Source organism: Lepidochelys olivacea (genome assembly GCF_965140295.1).
Source record: "Lepidochelys olivacea isolate rLepOli2 genome assembly, chromosome: 15".
Taxonomy (NCBI): Eukaryota; Metazoa; Chordata; order Testudines; family Cheloniidae; genus Lepidochelys; species Lepidochelys olivacea.
This window is the reverse complement of record NC_140425.1, coordinates 30,905,920-30,920,035: the sequence shown is the minus strand read 5'-3', so window position 1 is coordinate 30,920,035 and position 14,116 is coordinate 30,905,920.

Genomic DNA, 14,116 nt, shown 5'->3' with positions numbered 1-14,116 from the left:
CTCAGGGTAACGTGTAAAAGCAACCAGTGCAAACTGTGATTTATGCAGGGAAAGTGACTGAGCTGGAGCCTCAGCTGGTATGAGTCCGGACGGTCAGTGGAACGACAGTGATTTCCACCAGCTGGTCCAGTGTTATTGTTTATACACATCCCCAGGGTGCACCTCTGTGGCCCAGTAGCTTCCCCTTTGTGGTGTCAGAGTATGGAGGGCATGTGACTCGAGCCTGGAGCAAGAGGCCGCTGTTCGCTCGGAGAGCCGTGAGTAATACTCAGACGGTGACTGTCCAGCGTCATTCGGGGCGGTCTGAGCCCCCATGGCTTCATTCAGGGCGGTCTGAGCCCCCGGCCATGTTACTGCCGTGGACTATTGACGATGCAAGAGAAACATCCGTGAAATCCTCGGGCCAGATCCCCTGCTGGGGTCAGTTGGACTTCAGCTGGGTTCTGCTGATTGACACCCTACTCACGGAGTCGTCCATCCTTCCATCTTCACCCATTCTGTTGTAGGTGTTTTCATAGAGCCTTTCACTGGGGCGTCTCAGGGCTGCTGCCTAGGTGAGTTTTCGAACCTGGTAGTGGGCATTTAGCAATGCAGCCGTATGGGCAGCTATCACCTGGGGGGCTTCTCTCGATGATCCTAGAGCAACGGAGTCCTGATCTCAGCTGAGCCCTCAAGGTGCTAGTGGAATAGTAATAATTCTCTTTTAATACAGTAGCTGGCTCATGGTCAGGTCCATTTGTTCCCTGGAAAAATCAAGAACCAAACCAAGGGCAAACCGGGAGGACTGCAGAATGTCACTGGCTGATGGTCCATACCCAGCGATCCCAGCTCTACCAGGTTCAGATAATGGACTCTTTGTGCATGGGGAAAGGAATCTCTCTGTGCCCTGCAAATTACTTTTCTACCTTCAAGTAATTAAAAATCACATGCTACGAATATTCCATTGTGAGAGTCATGGATAGACGCCAGCGTTTGTTTCTGCCCCTTTATCGAAGGCTTTGGCTAGCGAAGAAGCAAGTTTCCAGATAACCCCCCTTGAATTCTTTCTGTAAGTCAAAGCAGCCTGGGTCCACCTCATACCCCCAATGCTGTCTCCCTTTCACAAAGCACAGGACTCTGTTACTGTTTGCAGGAACACAGATAGTGGCAAGCCAGCTTCTAGACATAGAGAAATGCAAAGCTATTAATTACAATTTGCATTTTCAGCTGGGATTCATGGGTGTGTGCTATCAGCAATGCAAGGCAGTGATATGGCCTCCATCACCATCGCATCAGAACCCCATGCATGCTTTACCTTGTGCTATTATCCCCAGTTTACAGATGGGGAACTGAGGCACAGAGACTAAGGGACTTAGAATCATAGAATATCAGGGTTGGAAGGGACCCCAGAAGGTCATCTAGTCCAATCCCCTGCTCAAAGCAGGACCAATTCCCAGTTAAATCATCCCAGCCAGGGCTTTGTCAAGCCTGACCTTAAAAACCTCTAAGGAAGGAGATTCTACCACCTCCCTAGGTAACGCATTCCAGTGTTTCACCACCCTCTTAGTGAAAAAGTTTTTCCTAATATCCAATCTAAACCTCCCCCACTGCAACTTGAGACCATTACTCCTCGTTCTGTCATCTGCTACCATTGAGAACAGTCTAGAGCCATCCTCTTTGGAACCCCCTTTCAGGTAGTTGAAAGCAGCTATCAAATCCCCCCTCATTCTTCTCTTCTGCAGGCTAAACAATCCCAGCTCCCTCAGCCTCTCCTCATAACTCATGTGTTCCAGTCCCCTAATCATTTTTGTTGCCCTTCGCTGGACTCTCTCCAATTTATCCACATCCTTCTTGAAGTGTGGGGCCCAAAACTGGACACAGTACTCCAGATGAGGCCTCACCAATGTCGAATAGAGGGGAACGATCACGTCCCTCGATCTGCTCGCTATGCCCCTACTTATACATCCCAAAATGCCATTGGCCTTCTTGGCAACAAGGGCACACTGCTGACTCATATCCAGCTTCTCGTCCACTGTCACCCCTAGGTCCTTTTCTGCAGAACTGCTGCCTAGCCATTCGGTCCCTAGTCTGTAGCTGTGCATTGGGTTCTTCCGTCCTAAGTGCAGGACCCTGCACTTATCCTTATTGAACCTCATCAGATTCCTTTTGGCCCAATCTTCCAATTGGTCTAGGTCCTTCTGTATCCTATCCCTCCCCTCCAGCGTATCTACCACTCCTCCCAGTTTAGTATCATCCGCAAATTTGCTGAGAGTGCAATCCACACCATCCTCCAGATCATTTATGAAGATATTGAATAAAACCGGCCCCAGGACCGACCCTTGGGGCACTCCACTTGATACCGGCTGCCAACTAGACATGGAGCCATTGATCACTACCCGTTGAGCCCGACAATTTAGCCAGCTTTCTACCCACCTTATAGTGCATTCATCCAGCCCATACTTCCTTAACTTGCTGACAAGAATACTATGGGAGACCGTGTCAAAAGCTTTGCTAAAGTCAAGAAACAATACATCCACTGCTTTCCCTTCATCCACAGAACCAGTAATCTCATCATAAAAGGCGATTAGATTAGTCAGGCATGACCTTCCCTTGGTGAATCCATGCTGGCTGTTCCTGATCACTTTCCTCTCATGCAAGTGCTTCAGGATTGATTCTTTGAGGACCTGCTCCATGATTTTTCCAGGGACTGAGGTGAGGCTGACTGGCCTGTAGTTCCCAGGATCTTCCTTCTTCCCTTTTTTAAAGATTGGCACTACATTAGCCTTTTTCCAGTCATCCGGGACTTCCCCGGTTCGCCACGAGTTTTCAAAGATAATGGCCAGTGGCTCTGCAATCACAGCTGCCAATTCCTTCAGCACTCTCGGATGCAACTCGTCCGGCCCCATGGACTTGTGCACGTCCAGCTTTTCTAAATAGTCCCTAACCGCCTCTATCTCCACAGAGGGCTGGCCATCTCTTCCGCATTTTGTGATGCCCAGCGCAGCAGTCTGGGAGCTGACCTTGTTAGTGAAAACAGAGGCAAAAAAAGCATTGAGTACATTAGCTTTTTCCACATCCTCTGTCACTAGGTTGCCTCCCTCATTCAGTAAGGGGCCCACACATTCCTTGGCTTTCTTCTTGTTGCCAACATACCTGAAGAAACCCTTCTTGTTACTCTTGACATCTCTGGCTAGCTGCAGCTCCAGGTGCGATTTGGCCCTCCTGATATCATTCCTACATGCCTGAGCAATATTTTTATACTCTTCCCTGGTCATATGTCCAACCTTCCACTTCTTGTAAGCTTCTTTTTTGTGTTTAAGATCCGCTAGGATTTCACCATTAAGCCAAGTTGGTCGCCTGCCATATTTACTATTCTTTCGACTCATCGGGATGGTTTGTCCCTGTAACCTCAACAGGGATTCCTTGAAATACAGCCAGCTCTCCTGGACTCCTTTCCCCTTCAAGTTAGTCCCCCAGGGGATCCTGGCCATCCGTTCCCTGAGGGAGTCGAAGTCTGCTTTCCTGAAGTCCAGGGTCCGTATCCTGCTGCTTACCTTTCTTCCCTGCGTCAGGATCCTGAACTCAACCAACTCATGGTCACTGCCTCCCAGATTCCCATCCACTTTTGCTTCCCCCACTAATTCTACCCGGTTTGTGAGCAGCAGGTCAAGAAAAGCACCCCCCCTAGTTGGCTCCTCTAGCACTTGCGCCAGGAAATTGTCCCCTACGCTTTCCAAAAACTTCCTGGATTGTCTATGCACCGCTGTATTGCTCTCCCAGCAGATATCAGGAAAATTAAAGTCACCCATGAGAATCAGGGCATGCGATCTAGTAGCTTCCGCGAGCTGCCGGAAGAAAGCCTCATCCACCTCATCCCCCTGGTCCGGTGGTCTATAGCAGACTCCCACCACTACATCAGTCTTGTTGCACACACTTCTAAACTTAATCCAGAGACACTCAGGTTTTTCTGCAGTTTCGTACCGGAGCTCTGAGCAGTCATACTGCTCCCTTACATACAGTGCTACTCCCCCACCTTTTCTGCCCTGCCTGTCCTTCCTGAACAGTTTATAACCATCCATGACAGTACTCCAGTCATATGAGTTATCCCACCAAGTCTCTGTTATTCCGATCACGTCATAGTTCCTTGACATCACCAGGACTTCCAGTTCTCCCTGCTTGTTTCCAAGGCTTTGTGCATTTGTATATAAGCACTTGAGATAACCTGTTGATCGCCCCTCATTGCCAGTATGAGGCAGGAGCCCTCCCCTCACAGACATTCCTGCCTGTGCTTCCTCCCGGTATCCCGCTTTCCCACTTACCTCAGGGCTTTGGTCTCCTTCCCCCGGTGAACCTAGTTTAAAGCCCTCCTCACTACGTTAGCCAGCCTGCTGGCAAAGATGCTCTTCCCTCTCTTCGTAAGATGGAGCCCGTCTCTACCCAGCACTCCTCCTTCATGGAACACCATCCCATGGTCAAAGAAACCAAAGCCTTCTCTCCGACACCATCTGCGTAGCCATTCGTTGACTTCCACGATTCGACGCTCCCTACCTAGGCCTTTTCCTTCCACGGGGAGGATGGACGAGAACACCACTTGCGCCTCCAACTCCTTTATTCTTCTTCCTAGAGCCACATAGTCCGCAGTGATCCGCTCAAGGTCATTCTTGGCAGTATCATTGGTGCCCACGTGGAGAAGCAGGAAGGGGTAGCAATCCGAGGGCTTGATGAGTCTCGGCAGTCTCTCCGTCACATCACGAATCTTAGCCCCTGGCAAGCAGCAGACTTCTCGGTTTTCCCTGTCAGGGCGGCAGATAGATGACTCAGTCCCCCGGAGGAGAGAGTCCCCGACCACCACCACCCGCCTTCTCCTCTTGGGGGTGGTGGTCGTGGAACCCCCAACCTCAGGACAGCGCATCTCATGCCTTCCAACCAGCGGAGTCTCCTTCTGCTTTCTCGCCCCAGACATATCATCTGGTCCACTCTCCGCAACGATACCTGTGGAGAGACTTGCCTAAGTTCACACCAGGAAGTCAGTGGCAGAGGTAGAAATTGAACCCAGGTCTTTTGTGATCTTGGCTAGGGCCCTAACCACTGGACCATCCTTCCTCATATGCCTAGCTCACAGTTCTGTGTACAAATTCAGCCTGTCAGCTGCAGTGTGAGGTACGTAGGCAGGAAGCTGTTCTAGCCCTTCTACAAATGGGGCTCCCAAGGCACCATGAGTTGAGAAAATAGTCCAACGTGTCCACTGCAGAAGTAAGTGTGGAAGCCAGCAGGATGGCTCTTGTTTCTCTGTTGTACCCACCAGACCTAGTTCCCTCCCAAATACCTGGGACAGGAAACTCTGGCATGTGGCATCTCCTAGGGCTTCTCTCTGTGTCTCTGGGGCATCATTCTGCTGGCAGATGTTTGGTTCTATGGGGTTTTGCTCTGAGCTGGTTTTTGTGTTGTGTTGTTTATCTGCCAGGCAATAAGTATCTGAGCATCCACTTAGCACATGGGCTGAAAGGAAAGGCTTTGGAATGGCGGGATTGGGTTTTGAGTGCAGAAGAGTCCAAGAAATACTGCAGGGCGGGGTGGGGGAGGTGTCTTTGTTCCAACATTACTTCCAGGAGATACAACTTCTGCTCCTACAAGCCTGACCTTGTCCTCTGCTAGCAGAGGAGACAACTAGCCCATAACTCGCTGATCCGGCAGGCGGCTACTTCTCCTACAGCTCCAGGGGTATGGTAAGGGGAAGAGGGAAAACGATACTGCTAGGTGGCTGAATGATAACACTGAGCATCTCCCAGAGCTTCGCACTGGCAGAGCCTCTCCTATCCAAGGATCTCAGAGCTCTTTATGGATAGCAGTTAATAACCCGCACCGCTCTGCTGTGAAGGACAGAGCCGAAACCTGAAATTCACCTATGTTTTGTAGGGCATTTCCCGCTTTGCAGGGTGAATTCCACTGAATTACTAGTCAAAAGACCCTCCCTTCTGAAGGAGAGGGCTTTCTAAGATTCCAGGGCTGTGGGTAGTAAGTGTTTTTATCCCCATTTCACAGGGAGGGAAATTGAAGCACAGAGATTATTGAAGATGAAGGTCACACAGTAAATGTGCTGGCCCTGTGATGAGCACACAGGAGGTCCTGTCCTCACACCTGTTCTTAGACCATGAGCACGTGCAACTTTCTCAGCTTCAGGTAAGGAGAGCACCATGTTTCGCTGCGTTGAGGCTGGTTTTGTTGCTCTCAGCTGTCCCTCATTCTACACCCAGGTTTATCTCCATCCCATAAAACCCTCCTGTCAACTTCCTGATAGTGCAGACCCCCTAGAGCTCAGGCGACAGAAGATGGGGTTTATGCAAATCAAACTGATGTTGTTTGCGGCCTCCTGTCCTGGTCACTCACTTGTGCCCATCATTGAGGGCAGGGGTGGGCAAACTTTTTGGCCTGAGGTCCACATCGGGGTTCCGAAACTGTATGGAGGGCCAGGTAGGAAAGGCTGTGCCTCCCCAAACAGCCTGGCCCCCGCCCCCTCCCACTTCCTGCCCCCTGACTGCCCCCCTCAGAATCCCTCACCCATCCAACCCCCCCACTCCTTGTCCCCTGACCGCCCCCTCCTGGGACCTCCCGTCCCCTGACCGCCCCCTCCTGGGACTTCACCCCCATCCAACCTCCCTGTCCCCTGACTGCCCCGACCCCTATCCACACCCCTGCCCCCTGACAGACCCCCCCGGAACCCCTTTCCCCTTATCCAATCCCCCTGCTCCCCGCCCCTTTACCATGCTGCTCAGAGCGACCAGGACTGGCTGCCGTGCAGTCCAGGGCCCCAGGGCAAGCTGGCGGTTCTCGCAGCCCTGGTACCCAGCAGGAACTCGCAGCCCCGCTGTCCAGAGGCTGCGGGGGAGGGAGGACAGCGAGGGAGGGGCCGGGGGCTCAAGGGCCGGGCAGGACAGTCCCGCCGGCCGGATGTGGCCTGCGGGCCGTAGTTTGCCCACCTCTGGTTTAGGGCCTTTAGATGCTCACTGGGGCCTTGCTGGGATGGGGAAAGGGGGAAGAAGCCTGGGTAACGACGAGCTTTTATGAGCCTCCACAAAGAGTAAACTCTCTGCTACCCTTGGAACGAGAGCCTGAGTTTAGAAGCATGGCATCGCCCTATTTGGCGTCGTTAATGACTCCTATGTTGTTTGCCAGGTTGGCGCGCAGAACAGAAGAATCTGAAAGCCTAACGCTGCCGAGCCAGTCGGTTCTCGTGAGCTCACTCGCTGTCTGCACTGTGCGTTTGTTAGCATTGGCTGGGCTGTGGTTTTTGTTAATAACCAGAAGCTTTTGAAACTGCAGCTTCCATAGAAATGTCGGCTGCAGGCCTGTAGCAAACAGCCCATGCTGCCTTCGGAACACGGGGCTTTTTCCAGTCGTGGAAAATCAGGGGGCTCTGGGCATTGTGCTGTACAGAGATAGTGAAAATGGCCTTGGCTGCTACTCAATCCTTCTGCATACACGTTTTCGGGCTAGAGCATGTGGGCATGGAGAACGATTCTGTATTGTTATGAAATGGTTAGTTTGTTATTTCGATAGCGCCAGAGAGAGGCCTGGCACTTTGCAAACACATTGACAAGGGTGTTATGCTCCTTCTAGCTTACGGGCCATGTCCGATGAGGTGCTGGAGCTGAAGAATCTCAGGGTTTTGCAGGATCAGGCCCTAGATCAGACCTATAACGCAGGAGTTGAAGAGCAGACGTGAATGGGAGCAGCGGCGATGAATAATGGGAAGGGAAAGGTGGCAGTGAGGTCAGTTTGTGCACAGGAATTAGGGGGTGTGTGTGTGTGTATACACACACGTTCTTTATGCTATGCATAGGGCAGCAGTATAGGCAGCCTGTGGTGCACACAGTCTGGTAAGTTCTCCATGGAGCTCTGCAGTGAGCCGTGCCAGCAAACATCCACCGAGAAAAGCAAATGAGAAGCGGGGAGGGGCTGAAATTTGTAAAATTGCATGGTAGAGCTGAGCCTGGCTTGCAAAGGGTCCCACAGAGCCCAGACAGCTGCAGGCACCCGCATTTCATCTGGGCTAAATTACAAAGCAGGAGTAGAGCAGCAAGACCTGCCCAGTGTCGGAAAGCTGAGCCACCCCATCCCGCAAGCTAAAACGGCATCATAATGTCTGGGCTGCAGTGCCTCTGCGTGTGGTGTCCAGGCTGTCACACATGGCTGCTGGGGGCTGGCAGTTCGGCGGGACCTCGCCCGTATGCAGCAGAATCAATGTGCGGCTGCTGGGATCTGCTTCCAAGTGCCGAGCGGAGGAGGGGGAGTGTCTCAGAGGCCCCATGTGGGTAAATGAAACAAACTGATGATGATGTTGATGATAAAAGGGGACTCTCTGGGCTCTGTTGGGCACCCCCAGTCACAGCATCCTCTTCAGCGTGGTTTTGGCCTGCAAGGAAACTCCAGGGTCATTCTGGGTGACCTTGGGCCAGTGTCTTCCCACTCTCTGTAATGTGGTGATAATGACACTGATCTCCGTTGTAAAGCGCTTTGAGAGCTACTGATGAAAAGCGCTACAGAAGAGCTCCGGATTAGTATTTTCGTCTCCATACTCTACACCTGTTTAGTGCATATTCCATACAACGCACTGTGGGGTGCGCAGCCTGGCTGAGACCTCACTGGCTCCTGACAGCTGGGCCAGCAGACACAGAGTGCATTTCCGATGGCACTAGCCCAGCTCGGTAAGCTAAGTTTGTACAGTTCAGGGCCAAAACAGTGAGCGAGTGGACGAGCCATGGAAAACACCCATGTCATAGAATCATAGACTATCAGGGTTGGAAGGGACCTTAGGAGGTTATCTAGTCCAACCCCCTGCTCAAAGCAGAACCAATCCCCAATTAAATCATCCCAGACAGGGCTTTGTCAAGCCGGGCCTTAAAAATCTCTAAGGATGGAGATTCCACTACCTCCCTAGATAACCCATTCCAGTGCTTCACCACCCTCTTAGTGAAATAGTGTTTCCTAATATCCAAACTAGACCTCCCCCACTGCAAACTGAGACCACAGCTCCTCGTCCTATCATCTGCCACCACTGAGAACAGCTGAGCTCCATCCTCTTTGGAACCCCCCTTCAGATAATTGAAGGCTGCTATCAAATCTCCTCTCACTCTTCTCTTCTGCAGACTAAATAATCCCAGTTCCCTCAGTCTCTCCCTCATGTCCCCCACATGGAGGATGGAGGAGTTGGACACAGTGTCACACTTGTCTACTTTTACCTTTACAAGGTTTTTTTTATGGTCAGAAAACTGGTGGGGGAGTCAATGATATGGGACATGCCTTACAACAAAGAATATTTGACTCAAGCAGTGGAGAAATCGAGTTGTGTCAGCGGGGCTGTCGAAGCCTTGGAGTTTTTGCAGATCTTACTGATGGGGAGGAAGGAGCTACTGGAGATTTCCTGCTGTCGTGCTTTGTGGCCTGGCTTCCCAGCATTCTTTGGGCGTGTGGTTTGGCTGGTTTGCATGTGGCATCAATATGGCATGTGTGCAGGCTGGCTAAGCATCTGGCCAGGCTGTTGTTGACGCTGCCCTGGCTGAAATGGTCCTTCAGCATTCAACACAGCTTCTCTTTATTAAAGACAGGAAAGAAGTGAACTTTAGTGGTAGGGAAAGGGCTCTGGGGGCTGGAATCTCCTAACTGTGGACTGGACAGCAGCAGCCCAATGAGCTTCCCCGCATATGCCTTTTCTTCCTGGAATTCGCAGCCTCATCTGGGCTGGAGCTTTGTCTCCCTGCCCTCAAGCAATCCCTCCGCCTCTGGGCTGACCCCCATCTGGGCCGACTGGTGCTATCCTGAGAGAGGCCCAAGCTGCAAAATTCAGATCCAGATCCCTGTGCTGATTCCAAACCCTTTAATGGTCACGGGGGGCAGTCTGGGGAGTTTCAAATTCAGCCTCTTCTGACAACAGTGGTTTTTTTTTTTTTTTGTATTTGTTTTTTTTAAACCCCACAAATCGATCTTGCTTTTCTCCCTGCTTCTTTTTTGGGGCAGGGTGGAAGATGTCTTCTTTGTCTGAAGGTCTTTATTTGTCATTTATCTGATACCTCCTGTTCTGTTCCTATTGTAAAAGGTCTGGATCCCTAGGGAAGGGAATCAGGGATGCACTATTCCAAGGGATAGTGCATCCCGGTGAGCTCCGGGAGGTAGAAGCTGGGACACCTGTAGATTTGAGGCAAGGAGACTCTCTAGCTGTGAGAAGAGATGATGGATGGAGCATGACTGGCTCAGCAGAACCTAGTGATTGTTTCTAGATCAAACCTGGATGGTTCAACTGTAGGGCCCTTTCTCAGCTGTGCCCTGGCTCCTTGACCAGTTCAGATGTGTGTTTTAGTACTCAGAGATGTGTATGCTCCACGATGCTTTGACGACTCAGTTGTATATTCAACTGCTTCAGATGCCTGGTTTGATGATCCTGCAGCATGTCGTGGATAGTGAGTTGATAGCTGTTTTGCCACCCAACCATCAAGAGCTCCATTAATAAACTACGAGGACTTCATTTTAGTGGCTGAAATTGTATGCAGCATATTAAGTGAGCTGTAGCTCACGAAAGCTTGTGCTCAGATAAATTGATTAGTCTCTAAGGTGCCACAAGTACTCCTTTTCTTTTTGTGAATACAGACTAACACGGCTGTTACTCTGAAAATTGCCTGAACTGTGTGCTTTATGGCAGTTGCTGAGTTTTAATATACTCCATTGGTCCAGCTGTTTGTGTCTCTCTTTTTTTTTAACCCCAAACATTGTCCACACCAGAATGACCAACAAGGATTGGATAATCTACTACTTAATGGGCAAATGGTATAATCCTTACTCAGCCTAAACACCCATTGTAGTTTGCCTCAGGAAGGACCTCAGGATGTTGCCCTCAGTGAGTAACATGTACACCCCAAATAGTGGAAAATGCAACTTAACTTGCAACATACACAGCTTCACACAGGTGAGTGTGTAACTCCACCAACCAGGAGTTAACGGGCTTCCAGCACTTGTTTTCCTTGTTCTATGTTAAAGGTAAAACCAAGAGAGTGAAGAAGCCAAATTAAAATTCATGCTGTAATGCCTGTCAATATAAAACCAACTCCGTTTGCGCAGAAAGGGAAAAATCTGCATCAAATCCCGAGAGAGAGCGAGCGAGAGTGAGAGCCGTGCTTTCCAAGTGCAGTACGCTTTGGAAACCTCGTCAGCTCCGAATTCCAGGCAAGGATGTGGGAAGCTTGATTATGAAAGCACCTTTGTCAAAGTGGGAACTAGCAAAGAGTGCAGGTCAGTAGGTGAAATATGTAGCTTAATCAGCAAGTTATGGAAACAAGCACAAATCAGGTGCATGATGCAGCCCCAGTGCCTGGCAAAGAATGCAGCTTAGGGATAGCATAAGAAAATTCAGCTCCTGAAACACTTTGCTCAGGCTGATAAGCATGCAAATACTCCACTGCTATGTTGTTCAGACAGCAAAACACGCCGCTTGGGCGATAAAGCATGGAACTTAGCTTAAAGGGACTTGCTCTTTGCTGCAGAAATATCTTGCTTTCTCCAGGGTGAGACCAAACAAAGGCGAGGCAAACAGCCTCCAGTGACCAGCCTGTGATTTTAAAGCCTGGAGATCCCTTTGGCTTGTCGCCCTCAAACCAGAGTCTTTCCAATTCTGTAGAATTGCACTGGGGTCACTTCACCTCTACTGACAGGGACACCACAGTCTTTTAAAAAATAATTTAAAAAAACAGTTAGCTTTGCCGGTACAAGTCCCTCATGCCCAGCCTCTGAAGTCTAAAAGTCAGCTGCTCTTGGTATCAGAGTAGCAGACAAAGGCGGCTTTTGACTTTGGAGACTAAAGTGAAGAACAGCATGATTCCTGTTCTAAGGGACAAGGAGAATTCCCCTTGCTGACTGAGAACTGCCTTAGAAATCCCCGTCAGCAGAGGAGTGACAGCTTATTGGCAGGGCTGTTGATTAATCGCAGATAACTCATGTGATTAACTAAAAAAAAATTAACTGAGATTAAAAAAATTAATCCAGATTAATTGCACTGTTAAACAAGAGAATACCAATTGAAATTTATTAAATATTTTGGATGTTTTTCTACGTTTTCAAATATATTGATTTCTATTACAACACAATACAAAGTGTACAATGCTCACTTTCTATTATTTTTGATTACAAATATTTGCACTGTAAAAAATGATAAACAAAAGAAATAGTATTTTTCAATTCACCTCATGCAAGTACTGTAGTGCAATCTCTATTGTGAAAGTGTAATTTACAAATGTAGATTTTTTTGTTACATAACTGCTCTCCAAAACAAAACAATGTAAAACTTTAGAGCCTACAAGTCCACTCAGTCCTACTTCTTATTCAGCCAATAGCTCAGACAAACAAGTTTGTTTACATTTGCAGGAGATAATGCTGCCCACTTCTTGTTTACAAAGTCACCTGAAAGTGAGAACAGGCGTTTGCATGACACTGTTGTAACCAGTGTCGCAAGATATTTACGTGCCAGATGCACTTAAGATTCATATGTCCCTTCATGCTTCAACCATCATTCCAGAGGATATGCATCCATGCTGCTGCTGATCGTTAAAAAATAGTGTGTTAATTAAATTTGTGATTGAACTCTTTGGGGGAGACTTGTATGTCCCCTGCTCTGTTTTACCCGCATTCTGCCATATATTTCATGCTATTCTCGGATGATGACCCAGCACATGTTGTTTGATTTACGAACACTGTCACTGCAGATTTGATAAAATGCAAAGAAGGTACCAATGTGAGATTTCTAAAAATAGCTACAGCACTTGACCCAAGGTTTAAGAATCTGAAGTGCCTTCCAAAATCTGAGAGGGAGGAGGTGTGGAGCATGCTTTTGGAAGTCTTAAAAAAGCAACACTCCAATGCGGAAACTACAGAACCATAAAAAAAACAAAAAAAAACCCCAACCTTCTGCTGGTGGCATCTGACTCATGATGATGAAAATGAACATGCATCGGTCACCCCTGCTTTGGATTGTTATTGAGCAGAACCAGTCATCAGCATGGATGCATATCGTCTGGAATATCTTGCGACACTGGTTACAACAGTGCCATGTGAATGCCTGTTCTCACTTTCAGGTGACATTGTGAACAAGAAGCGGGCAGCATTGTCTCCTGCAAATGTAACCAAACTTGTTCGTCTGAGCGATTGGCTGAAGTAGGACTGAGTGGACTTGTAGGCTCCAAAGTTTTATATTTTATTTTTGAATGCAGTTGTTTTTTGGTACATAATTTGACATTTGTAAATTCAACTTTCATGACAGAGATTGCGCTACAATACTCTTATTAGGTGAATTGAAAAATACTTTTTTTGTTTTTTTTTTTACAGTGCAAATATTTGTAATCAAAAATAAAGTGAGCACTGTGCACTTTGTATTCTGTGTGTAACTGAAATCAATATATTTGAAAATGTAGAAAATATCCAAAAATATTTAAATAAATGGTATTCTCTTGTTTAATTGCATGATTAATCGGGCTTAATTTTTTTTAATCGCTTGACAGCCCTACTTATTATAGTTAGAAATGATGGGTGACAGCCCTGCCTAAACATTTTGAATACAGAGAGCTGGCCACTTAATTCAGTCACTGGTGAATTTGATCCAAACCTCTGGACCCAAATAGTTTCTGCAATACAAATAGCGCAAATTTCACTCTTTGTTCTGATCACTTTCAGGAAGGGATTACAAGTTAGTTCTCAGTTGTAACCTAGATTAATTCTAGATCTAATGCCTAGAGAAAGTTGTTGCATTATTAACAAGCAAAGAGGACAGACTTCAGACTAAAAAGGAGCCAGGAGGAAGCCAGGGTGATAACATTCTGCAATGGAAATCTCTGCTGTTCAGACTTTACCAAAATTATAAGCTCAGTGCCCCAGCTCTGAAGTTGATGGGAGCTTTTGCCTGTGGCAGCTGCAGGACCATCCAGTTGAGCTCCCTAGCCTCTGCCATGTACAGTGCAAGCCATGACCTCCCTGTGCAGGCATAAAAGGATCAATGGTTTTATTTCTAAGCGGCTAGAAACAGACTTGGTTAGAATCAGAAGAACGGACTTGACTGGAGAAAGGGTAATGGCGCAACAGACCAGAACTGGGAGGGCACACA